The following is a 13,391-nucleotide window of genomic DNA, read 5'->3' as shown; positions in this document are numbered from 1 at the left end:
GTCTCTATTTTACTCAGTGGGATATAATTAATTACTCTCAATATGTATTTCAGTGCTCAAGTTGTTCCAGGTTTGGACAGTATAGACCCCATACAGCTGCATTCTGGATCATATTGACATGTTCTAATAATTCTTTAAGTATCTTCTTACTTTATGACACAAGATGTTCTAGGCTCATTTTGTACTTCCCCACCACAGCCCTGGAATCAGCCATTTCTCCAAGGAATCCTGGTTCCTCTAAGAGATGAGTGGTCTTTAGGAACAAAGATTCGGTGCTAAGTAGATTCGTGCTATTTCAGTGTTACTACTCCCAGGCCCACTCTCTCCCCTCAGTGGATGGCTGTAGGGACTATGGATATATAGGGAATATGAATATAGACAGATACTACTAGATAGATAGATTAGATGGAATCACACACTTACTTCTATATTATTTCTATAAACCATTGACCCTTTAACAATATGGGGGTTAGGGCACCTACCACCTGTGCAGTAAAGTCCCCAACTGCATTAGCCCCTAACAAGAGACTCAGTCTTGTTTTTGGAGCTTTGAAACTAGGCATTGATTTCTCTTCTCTAGCTATGAAAGTCCTAGGTGGCATCTTCTTCCAACAGAAGACTTTTTCATCCACATTGAAATTATGTTGTTTAGTGTAGCCACCTTCATCAGTGATCTTATCTAGATCTTCTGGATAACTTGCAACTTCTACAACAGCACTTGCTCTTTCAACCTTGCACTTTTATGTTATGGAAACTACTTCTTTCCTTAAACCTTGTGAACCAATCTCTGCTAGCTTCCAACTTTTCTTTTGTAGCTTGCTCACTTCTCTCAGCCTTCACAGAATGGAATAGTTAGGGCCTTGTCTGGATTAGACTTTGGTTTAAGAGAATATTGTAGCTGGTCTGATCTTCTATCCAGACCACTCAAATTTTCTCCACGTCAGCAATAAAGCTGTTTCAGTTTTTATCATTTTTGTGGTCATTGGAGTAGCACTTTAATTTTCCCTCAAGAAATTTTCCTTTGCATTCAACTTGGCTGTTTGGCGCAAGAGGACTAGCTTTCAACCTGTCAACTTTCTACATGCCTTCCTTACTAAGCTTACTCATTTCTAGCATTTGATTTCAAGTGAGAGAAATGTTACTCTTCCTTTCACTTGAACACTGAGAGGCCACTGTAGGGTTATTACTCAGTCTAATTTAATTTCAATATTGTTGTATCTCAGGGAACAGGGAGGCCCAAGGAGAAGGAACAAGTCAGAAGAACATTCTGTCGGTGGAGAAGTCATAACACACACAACATTTATTGATTAACTTTGCCATATCATATTGATGTGGTTCATGGCACCCCCTGAAATTATAATAACATCAAAAATCACTGATCACAGACCACCATAACAGCTATAATGATTGGAAAAAAATTTAAATTTTTGTGAGAATTGCCAAAATGTGAGGCATACACAAAACGAGCACATGCTGTTGGAAAAATAGCACTAATATATGACATGTTTGCCTGAAGCAAGGTTGCCATAAACCTTCAATTTGTAAAAAAATAAAATAAAAATAAAAATAAAACACATTGTCTGTGAAGCACAATAGAACAAGGTAAGCTAGCAACTAGCAACTACTGGACACTCATTTAATCTTTATCAAATGAATGAAGCTTCATCTAAACCAACTCTTGAAGGATTAATATGATTTAGCAAAGTATGAGAATATAGAGGGTAGTGAATAAGTTGTAGGAAAACAGAAAAAAACAAGAAGGAATAAAATTTAAAATGATTAGGTTACTCCAAGCCTTCTATTGATCCTGATAAATCCCTATTCTTTCAAATATTCCTTTCATAAAATGAATATTTAAATGTGTTAAATTTAAAATCACCATTTTCACTTTTCCTCAAAATGTTTATAGTTTTTAAAAAATCTCTTAAATCACAGTAATACAGTTACATATCATTAGGTCAGATTATGCCTGAAGGAAAATAATGAAAATAGTGGTCATTGGATTTCTGTTTATACTTCCAGGGAATAAGCCAAAGTATACCAAGAGATGTGAACTCACTGCTGACCCCAAGTCAGAAGGGCCATCAATCAGGCCCTCAATATGTAGACAGATATATAGAAAATCATTTATCATGCCAGCACTCAATGGATGTCATAAAGATCCTAAACAGTAATTTGTAAAATTTGTAGAAATAGTCCTGCCATATAAACAAAACAGGGATGAATGCTCACTTACACTGTGCATGAGTTATATCTGCTAAAATCTTCAACAAGGGTAGAACATCCCATTATATAATAAATAAATAATGTATTAATTTTATATTCTTAAAAGAAAGGCATGCTTTTCTGTAAGTACCTATGCTTCAGCCATTTTGTGTCTTCTTAGATTTTTTCAGCTCCAGTAGACAGTACTGAGCAAAATTTATTAAAAATATGCCTCAAAAACTAAATGAAGAGCCATGTTAAACAAAAGGAAAAATCTGAATCTCTTTAAGCTCCTTCAGAGAACTGTATTATGAAATATGATTTGAATTGTTTGTTTAAATAAATTCTAGAATTGAGAATAATACCATTATTGTGGCCATTGTTTCAAGGTAGTCCTTTCTGATCAAAAGCCAGAGAGATAGTAATTGTCTAAGCAGTTTTTGCACAATCAGTCATGGAGAAGTGCACACATTTAATTTGTTTGCACCAAAAAAGAACAGTAGAAAACAGTCATTAATTTAAGGTAAGAATATATGATCCCTGAATACAAAAGTAGGTATTTACGGGTCAAATGCAGAATATTCAGTGAACAGTTTCCTTTCCTCCCTTCACAATCACACAGATAAGATAGTGGCATTGATTTAGACAAAATAAGTCAATAGTTTTTGTTATCATCTTAAGAACTTCATACTGGTAATTACTCTTGAAAATAATATTCATTTTGTCTTTTTATCATTTATATTTATTCACTCCAATTCTAACATGTTTCTTCCCAAACCATGTTACCCCAGGTAAGCAGCAGCTGAAAGAAAGGGAAGGGGAGGGGAGAGCAGGGGAGAGCAGGGGAGGGGGGAAGAGAGAAGAAAGAGAAAGAAAAAAAAAAGAAAGAAAGAAAGAGAAGGAAAGAAAGAAAAAGAGAAAGAAAGAAAGAAAGAGAGAGAGAGAAGGAAAGAAAGAAAAAGAGAAGAAAGAAAGAGAAAAAAGAAAGAAAGAAGGAAAGAAAGAAAGGAAGGAAGGAAGGAAGAAAGAAAGAGAAAGAAAGACAAAGAAAGAAAGAGAAAAAAGAAAGAGAAGGAGAGAGGAACAGGGGAGGGAGGGAAGGAGGGAGAGAAATTTGGTGGGGCTGTGTGCTTCGGATGGTTCTGCCTTCACAAAGCCTGGCTTAGCTTGCCTCAAAGGTGGACATGCCTCAGAAGGTGAAGTCCAGGAAAAAAATTTCTTGGTGGGAGAAACATTTGCATGCTGATTTGACTCCTTAAAAAGAAAATTAATGAGCCTAAACTATTTCCAGATATCTTTAGAAATAAATCAATAATGAAGGTTGATATCAAGTGGTGAAATACTTAAAAGGTAAAGGTGAGAATGACTAAAGTTACAACGTCTAATATTTTTTTAAAAGTGTAACACTCATTTTCTGTCACATAATACTGTTCAGGATCTTTCATTGGTACTTTACATCTCCTAAGACTTACAGCAATGGACATTTCTAAATTAGCATCACTTCCGTTCTATGTAAATATAATCAAGGTAGTTTACCTCTACCCTCCACAAATCCACCTTTGAATGACTACTTACGAGTTTTCAACTTATGCTGAGATCACAGGACTTCTGATGTTTTCTTAGAACAAGATGTAGGGATGAAGAGATATAAGGTAGCTGAGTCTTTACTGTCAGATCTCAGTTTACATATTGACACCTCAGAGAGCCCCTGAATACCCACACAAGCCTTAATAATCACTCACAAACTTTGTTATAGTGTACTATTTTAATTCTCTAGGTATTATTTTTCTCTCAATATATTTCTTATTTGTTTGAGTTTTTTTTCTTCCCTCACCCACCCCTCACCAGGCACACATGTATGCACCCAAACAAATAACATCAGCTCTAATCAATTCACTGCATTCATCTCAACATCTACTAATAGAACAAAGCCCATTTGACTAGAAGACTGATTTCTTTTGGCAACTTTACCAGAATTCTTTATATTTTTATAATTTTTTTTCTCCATCTGTTTTCATTTTCTGAAACTTTTTGAAGGTGGGCATTGGATCTGTCTGCAGATGTGTTTCTATTCACCCTAGATTGGATTTGATAATTGTGGGGCAAAGGCAGGTATGCAATACAACTTATTTTTTAGCCATGGGGACTCCACTACATCCTAGTCCCATTCACCTGCCTTCCTGTGGCCTTAGAGCCCACACTCTGTGCTCCAAAATCAGGTCAAATCTTTCCACTCGCTGATGCCTGGTGATGGGAAAGAGCATGAGAAGCTGACCCAGACTGTCACTCCAAATCCTGTTTGCAATTCATGTCCCTGGCAGTCACACCCACATGTCCCCTGCCCATGGAGGCTGTCAGCTCTATGCGTGCAGCACCAACTCAGTACTCTCCTCTGCTACATTTCTCTCCTGTGTGTAATTTGGGCTGTGGTTTCCTTTGCCAATCTAATTTCATCTGCTTTCTTCTTCTAAGGATTTGAGTAAAAAGTTTTCATCATGATTGTGTTCTTTTCCATACTTCACAGTAATAGCATCTTCAACCAGCTGCTAATGTCTAATCAGATTAAAACTGTAAATCTCTTTCTCCAGCAAAAAAAAAGCAGAAAACTAGTTAACAAATTGTAAGAAGTATATACAAGTGCTACTTAAGTGCTTTATTCATGATGCACTTGAGATCTCAAAATTTCACTGTTCCATTAGACTTTTAAACTACCAGGAATCAGTGTCTAAGTCATTTATACCATCAGAACAGCTGGATGACAGCAAGTTGTCAACAGATTTCCCAAGGATTTCTCTGAGGAACTAGAGACTTACAACGGGGAGAAACTGTCATTCCATCTGAATCCAACCATTACATCAATTGACCTGAAAGCTAGAAAGGTTCTATTTCTCTAAGGGAAAGAAAACAATTGAAAAGCTTGAGTATCCAATCAAACAAATTACATTTGCGACCCTCCCCAGAGGGCTACACCACTTAGGCCCTAAGCAGAGTTTAGTTGGAATATATATTTTAAAGGACAAGTTTATCAAAGAATACTACAAGGGAACAGAAAACAAAATAAATAAGACAAATGTAATTGAACCAAAGAGCCATGTATGTGTAAACTCCCAAACTTATTTGAAGTAACATTTAATATGAACTTGAATTCAAGCACTGTCATGTAAAACTGGATACTTATTGACTTAAGGAGAGAATTGATAAGGAATTTAGTTTTATTTCACCTTTTTATTAATGATCTACAAGTAGCAATCTTAATGAAAACAGTAGATGACAGTAAGTTGATAGGTACCGCAAAAGACGTTAGAAACAACATAAAAGGAGATGCAAGAGGGTAGATATTGGGAAGGAACTAAGAATGAAATTCACTGTAGTTAAATGGGAAGGTCATTCAAAACACAGCTTCTAAAAAATATCTTTTCCCAAATAGCTTAAAATATTTATGAGTATTACTATCACTACTGCCTATTTATTTGGAAGCAACACTGTTCCAGGCACCAGAATACAGAGCCAGAATCACAAAAAATTAAAGACATCAGAAATGCCAAATACAGAAAAAACAAAAAGTTCTAGGGAATGTGAAAGGAGGCCAGTGTTTGTGTGTTTTTCATTTAATATGATAAGTTAAGAAAATGTGTATTATTTTAAAGGAAATTCCAGTTATTTTCCAGGCTGTAATAGAGCTCAGGGAAGGCTAAGAGTGAATATATCTGTGAACAGAAAAAATATCACTGACTTCAGTGTGAGACAAAATATGGGAGAAAAAACAGTACTGCTAGTTTAGTCACAGTTTTTCTAAAACTAATTAGAGTACTGAGCTTTATAACCTAGAAGAGACTGTAAAGTACTTACTAATCATGGAAAAGATAATTTTTTCAGGATAAAGAGATGATTTAATATATAATTTAGCAAAGTTGTAAATGTCCACCCATCATTTAGAAAATATATGTAGCTTTTCATTCTATCACATATCGCTTTTTCTCAATATCATCTTTTACCAAACTCAATATTTCTATTTGTTTATATATTTACTTATATTAAACATACATTACATAAGAGATATTTTGCTCTTCTGAGCACATATGAATGAATAAAGTATCTGCCTTTCAGTACATTCAAAAATATACCTAATGCGAAACCTACTTAATATCTAATAAAATATGCCTATGTAATAAATGTCATACAGCCAATAAGAAAAAAAAGTGCTATAGGAGCAGAGAGGAGAAAAGGAGAGAGGAAATTAGTGTGTTTTACAGAGGAAGTTGTATTTGTGGTGGTCATTGAGATACGTACACAAAGAAATGGAGTTGAAGAGGGAGAGGGAAAAGTGTACAAGCTAGAAGCAACTGAATAAGGCAAACAGGAAGAGCTTGCATGAAAACCACAAAGTACATGATTTTGGGAGGCAAAAAAATATCATGGTTAAAACTCAAAGTACATAGAAGGACAATGAAGCTATAGAGGCACCATCTAACAAATTTTGAAGGATCTTGAACATGTTGCTAAGGGAAGGAAATTTCATTCTCTGGAGTGTGAGCAATCGTGAGCATAGTGTTTATTTAAGGAGAGGAAGGAGGTAATCACATTTACATTTTAGAAAGAAATTTTCACGATGAAGTTTTTTACAAAGACAAAGTAATCAACAATACTAGGGGGAAAAGTGGAAAGGGAACAATCAGAAATGTATTGCAATATACAAAGCAAAAGTAACCAACCCTCCTCTTTCTAGCTACCACTTGTAAGCCATGTTATAAAGAAGTTGGTTCAAAATTTTAAAGTCACCTTTATTGATCCTCTAATCTCCAAAGTAGTAATGAAATGCAGCGGTCTCGTTAATTTACTTCATAAATTTCTTTTCCTTTTTCAGTTTTCTCCTGCTACATATTCGATCAACTAATATCTCTCATCTGTACAGTCTTCAAGGGATTGGCTCCAGGATCCAGGCATAAATAACCAAAATCTAATCATACCCAAGTCTCGCAGTTAGCCTTGCGGAGCCCAGGGATACAAAAAGTCGGCCCTGTGCATAGTCGGATTTTACATCCTGCAAGTACTGTATTTTCAATCTGTGTTTAGCTCGAAAAAATTCACATAAAAGCAGACCTGGGCAATTCAATTCCTTGTAGTTCATGGGTCAACTGTATTCTTGCAAGAGCTTCTAAACAAACTGTCCTATCAACTTTGTTCTAATACTGGATGATGCCATCACTCATTCAATCAAACTTTGTTTATTGAGAATGGATCACATTCAAACATGATGCCGAGCCCTGAAGGGAACAACACTAAATAAGGTAAAATTCTTGATCTAAAAGTTCTGGAGTCTAGTGATGGACACAAATAAAGCACATTGAATAAATTGCGATAATTTCATAGAAAGGATGAGTGCATGTCTACTCAGACTTTGAGATAAGAAAAGGCTTCCTGAAAATGTTGATGCCAAATGAGTGAAAGGAAAAAGTAGGATTAAGCAGAATAAATAGTAAGGGAGTGTATTCTTGGTAAAGAACATGTGCAGTTGTAGCAACATAAGAAAGATGGATACAATTAAAGACTAGACAGCTCAGTGTTACTAGAATGTGAGGTCCCAGAAGAGACCTTACAGAACATGAGGCTGAACAGTTGTCAGAGCTAAGTCATTAAGGGTCTCCATTCCAACTGAAGAAATCTTAAAACTAAGAAAAATCATACTTGAATTTGAATTTTGAAAGCTCACTGATAGCACTGTGGCAATATAAATTTAGAAATTACAGGTTTTATAACTATGCATATGAAAATAGTACTAGGAGTCATGGTTGTGAGTAAGAATTCCCAGGGAAAGTGTGTGCCGTGAAAAGTGCATAGTGTTAAGCAAGGAACCACGAAAAGACCCAAATAAAGAGTCTGAACGGAAGAAGAAAAGCCCTTGGAAATAGGGGTTTGGGGTAATTGGAATAAGTTGATGAATGAATGGACACTAGAGTACATACAACTTCTTATGTATCTTGGACATAAAAGGAATAAAACTATATTGGTCACTAAATTTCACAGGATGAAAGCCCGAAGAAAACAAATAATGAAAATATGAACTCAAAGACATGATAGAAACCAAAATTAAGGGATTAAAAATATGACCTGAATATTCAGCTAAGAAAAGCTTACCATATTCTCAAGAAAACAAAGATTAATTAACACCAAACTATAGGCTGGTAGTCCTGGGATTTTAAGGATAAAGAAAGAAACCTGTAAGAATCTCACTCACACACACAAAAACGGGTCACCCACAGTGAAAAATAATCCTTAAGCTTGTCTCAGATTTCTCTTCAGAAACACGATGCAATGTATTAAAAGCTCACAAATGAAAGGGTATAAGAAAAAAAAATCCATCATCATCCAGACATTGTTCATGGGTACAGGCATTAGAAAGACAGGCTCAACTGTGCAAAGATTCAGAAGGTACATCACTGGCCATGTTCCTTTTCAGAATAGAAATACTCTCACCAAATAGAAAGCTCAATTCAAATTAAGAAATTAGAGATGTATGTTATGAAAGGATACTCAATGAGTATTGAATCCTTTTAACATCATATAAATTTTTAAATAAGTTATAAAGTGCTATTGTAATGCTTGAAATAAAAATATCATTTTACTATAATGATTTTGCTACAATAAGCTGGGATAAGAAGCTCTGCTTATTTCAACAAAACTGGAATGTGGGAAGAGAAAGAATTGTTAAAAGCAAAGGTGTGATAACTCCCTTAATTTTCTATGGGAGTTAACATAGGATTGTATGTCTGAAATTATTATCTTCACGTATAATTCTTTTCACATGTAATTTGTTTGTTTGTTTGTTTTGCGAGAGGATCTGGCCCTGTTGCCTAGGCTGGCGTGCAGTGGCACGACCATGGCTCACAGCCTTGACCTCCCAGGCTCAGAAGATCTTCCCATCTTAGCCTTCTGAGTAGCTGGGACTACAGGCATGCACCACCATGCCTGGCTAATTTTTTTTTCTTTCTTTCCTTTTTTTTTTTTTTTTTTTTTTTTGTAGAGATGACGTCTTGCTATGTTGCCCAACCTGGCCTTGAAATCCTGGACTCAAGTGATTCTCCTGCGTAGGCCTCCCAAAGTGCTGGGACTATCGGCATGGGGCACCACACCCAGCCTACATATAAATTTTTAAACTGTCATTTTAAATTTTATTATTTTTACCTACAAATTTTATTCTTTAATATTTTAACCAATTATTTTTTTCTGTCCAGAGTGATTTTCCTTCTCTGCCTATGCTTTCTTTCTTTTTTTATAACTATGTCATAAACCTGCAAGTTCTGCACGTGTACCCCAGAACTTAAAGTAGAATAAAAAAATTTAAAATTATTTTTACATATAATTTCTAAATATATCAAGATTTCTTAGTCATTAATAAAAATGCAGACCCCTTTATTTAAAAAAACAAGAGAACAATACAAAGCTATTACCCAGAAGCAAAAAATACATGTGGCTGGCTAATAAGCCTATGTAAGGTAAGATAAGTACAAGGTAGGGGAAGAAATGCTAAATGAAATAAGAATACACTCATACTATTTTGCCCATAAAATTAGAAAAAAATGAGAAAAGATAATTCCTTATATTAACAATAATTTGAGGAATAGGCACTCTGATTCTCTTTCGGTAGGAGTCTGCACTAGTCAAACATTTTCTGAAGACAGTATGTCAATATATACCCCTGAAATTGTGCACACCCTTTGAATCAGCTGCACCTCTGAAATTTACCCTAAGGCTGCACTAAGGGTCCATCTCTAGTTGGAAATCATTAATTTTTAGTGGCCTCAATCCACACACCTGTTTTTTTTTTCAGTAATATTCTGCAATCTATACACAGGAATTAAGAAGGCAGTCAGGTGAATGATTTGAGAATAGGTGTCTGGTGGCAACAGAATGAAAAAAAATGAAATAAAAGAAAATGGTTAAAAGACTACTAAAGATATTTTCCTTGTGGGCTAGGCTAGAAGTGAAGAAACTGAACCTAGAAGGAACCCAACAGACTCAAAGACAATATAAGCACCTAGGCGCTTAACTTCATTCTGTAGCCAAAAGTTATCAAGAGGTGAAAAAGTGAAGCTTCATGGTCATTAACCAAAAGCTGATAATGATGCAAAGAAACACTATGAGTCAGAGGTGAAATTTTTCATTGTATCTGGCAGGCAGGTGGCTGGGGTACCCAAGGTGTCAGCAGCTGCAAAAATTGATGCAAGGTTTGCAAAAATTGATGCAAAAATTGAAGAAAGGTACACAACAACTTAACATGAGCTTTAAAGGAAACATCTCTTTCCAATATGAGGTAAAAGAAAAAGAAGAATGCAATCCCTACATCTCTACTTGCTCCCAGCAATGAGGTGCATGAGGAGTGGATGAATGAGCACCTTTTACTTGGAAGGGCCAGGAAAGGGGTCCCTAAAGGGAAAGAATTAGTGTTTATGTAAGGCAAGGACTTTGAAAAACTGTTGACAAAGAGCTTCAAAGTCTAAAGAACGTGACATGTTTACAAACTACATAGAATAAAAACATTGTCCTGATGTGGATGATGAAAGTAAAGAAATGAAAGACAGAGAAATAATGGTATGAGAATATGGGAGAAGACACATAACTGAAGGGACACAGATATAGAATGACAACAAAGGGTGACAGAATTATTAGAGCCTGTAAGATTAACTGCTCCATAATCCAACTAGAATTTTGGGGTGAAGGTCACTCTGAGCTGGCACAGATAATGCCAAACTACCTCTAGCTTAAAAGAAATAATAAAAGGCTGTTTTAATAAGATCCCTTCTTTGCTCAAAACTTTCATTTGGTTCCCTTTGATTATTGAACTGTATTCTCAGCTTTATTCCGGTTTCTATCATCTGACAGTAAAATTCCTTCAGGGTTTCATCTTATTACGCTCTTGCATAAAACCTACTCTTGGCAAACTTGACCAGTCACTGTTTGCCATCATCACAAGAATATTTTCACCTTTCTGCCTTTCTACATCCTAGTCCCGAACGTGGAATTTTTCTCTCCCCATGTCTGCCTCTTGAAACCTCATGTTCTAGGTTAAATTTTTTATAATCCAAGAAGCACTATCATAATGAGAAGAAATCACAACTTTCAGCAGCTCCTATTTATTATTCCATAAATGTTACAGTCATTAGTGTTTATGTCTTATCTCTTTCACTAAATTCCTTTGGACCAAGAGCCTAGTTAACTGGTTTTGTCACTTCTAAAACCTCCACACAGTACAGTGTCCTGTACATAGTGTTCTACTAGTGAAATAAATTAAATTGCACAGCAATTATGAATAACACAAAACAATAAATAGAAGTTATTAAAAAGAATAGTCATTTCAGGCCGGGTGCAGTGGCTCATGCCTGTAATCCCAGCACTTTGGGAGGCTAAGGCAGGCGGATCATAAGGTCAGGAGATTGAGACCATCCTGGCTAACACGGTGAAACCCCATCTCTACTAAAAATACAAAAAATTAACTGGGCGTGGTGGCGGGCGCCTGTAGTCCAAGCTACTCGGGAGGCTGAGGCATGAACCCGGGAGGCAGAGCTTGCAGTGAGCCGAGATCCTGCCACTGCACTCCAGCCTGGGCGACAGAGCGAGACTCGTCTCAAAACAAACAAACAAACAAACAAACAAACAAACAAAAAAATATATATATATATATGCTGGGCGTGGTGTCTCATGCCTGTAATCTCAGCACTTTGGGACTTTGGGAGGCCGAGGTAGGCAGATCACAAGGTCAGGAGATCGAGACCATCCTGGCTAACACAGTGAAACCCTGTCTCTACTAAAAATACAAAAAATTAGCCTGGCGTGGTGACGGGCACCTGTAGTCCCAGCCACTCGGGAGGCTGAGGCAGGATAATGGAGCAAACCCGGGAGGCGGAGCTTGCCATGAGCTGAGATCGCGCCACTGCAATCCAGCCTGGGCGACAGAGTGAGACTCCGTCTCAATGAGAAAAAAATAATAATAATAGTAATTTCTGACTTCGTTTATACTATTGCAGCTTTCAGTGAAGAGCTTAAGCACCAACTCCACCATTTAGCTTCTCAAACTCTAAGAACTTTATCACAGAACAACTTGAAAACTCTTGACAGATCATGAAGGTGATTTTAAGTAAGATAGGAGGAATTACTTCAAGAACATAATTTAATTACTTTGTATGAAGGAGAAAACAATAAAAGAGATAAAGAATCCAGAATGTGTGAACTTTATACATCTTTGAAGTAATAGGATATAATTTGGAAAATAGAAAAGTGAAGAAATAGGCTGAACACTGAAAATACTTCTGAAACTTACCAACTTGATAAATAAATTGGTTACAAGGAAAACAGTCAATGACTTCTCACTTGCAATGCCTAAATCTGTTTTTTCTAAGCTACAAAGTGATGGACCTCAAGGACAATGACATTTTGGCAATAAAAACAAACTATCAGATGCATTTTCAACAATTTAGTTTCCATTTTCTATTTCCACAATTTACTGTGATATAGCTGATCTGATGAGAAAAGAAACAACTCTTCAATATAGATCAAATGTTTCTGTGTGAAATATTTCACGCAAGTTAAACTATCCAAGACCAATATTGTCACATTTAGATAATTTTCTTCAGATGCTGAACGTTTTGTAATTATTAGCCATGAAAATTTGGGATATAGACTTTGCTTTAATACAGTACATTGTCTCAAGTTGGGCCAAACTGCTTTACAAATTAATGAGGTATATATCGGCGGTGTAGTGATTTCTGTAGGCAAACACAGAATCTATTAAGTACTCAATAATACCCTTTATAGATCCTCAAACGTTAAAATCTATTTTATAGCAACACTTCCAAAATGTGTCACAGGGTTTTTAATGCTCTGTGCCACCAGAGACAGAAATGAAGACCCTTATTTTAACATTTAACCTGAAAGGACACCTCCATCTGCCCTCCCTCTCTCTGCCCTTCCCCCATTATTACACTGTCTGAATTAGGTATGAGGCAAAATTCTGGTGTGGGAATTCTACTCAAATATCTAGTTGAATAGCGTCAGGCTCTCCTGACCTTCTAACCCTCTCTTTTGTCCAAACCTCCTGAGAATCAAGCATGTGTCACACAATAACTAGCTTCCCCTTGAATAGCATTATTGGAGAAGAGAAAAAAGTCCTTGCCCAGGACTTGACTATATTC

At 36.1% G+C, this 13,391-nt stretch overlaps 1 protein-coding gene across 1 annotated transcript in view; it reads right to left on the bottom strand.

Annotated features, from left to right (window-relative positions):
* The window catches only part of USH2A (usherin), a 798,713-nt gene that overhangs the window by 751,104 nt on the left and 34,218 nt on the right, over positions 1–13,391 (bottom strand). The window lies entirely within an intron of this gene.

The sequence above is a fragment of the Pan troglodytes genome, chromosome 1 (genome assembly GCF_028858775.2).
Source record: "Pan troglodytes isolate AG18354 chromosome 1, NHGRI_mPanTro3-v2.0_pri, whole genome shotgun sequence".
Classification (NCBI taxonomy): domain Eukaryota; kingdom Metazoa; phylum Chordata; class Mammalia; order Primates; family Hominidae; genus Pan; species Pan troglodytes.
Note: the sequence above shows the minus strand (reverse complement) of the source record. Positions and strands in the feature narration are given on the sequence as shown.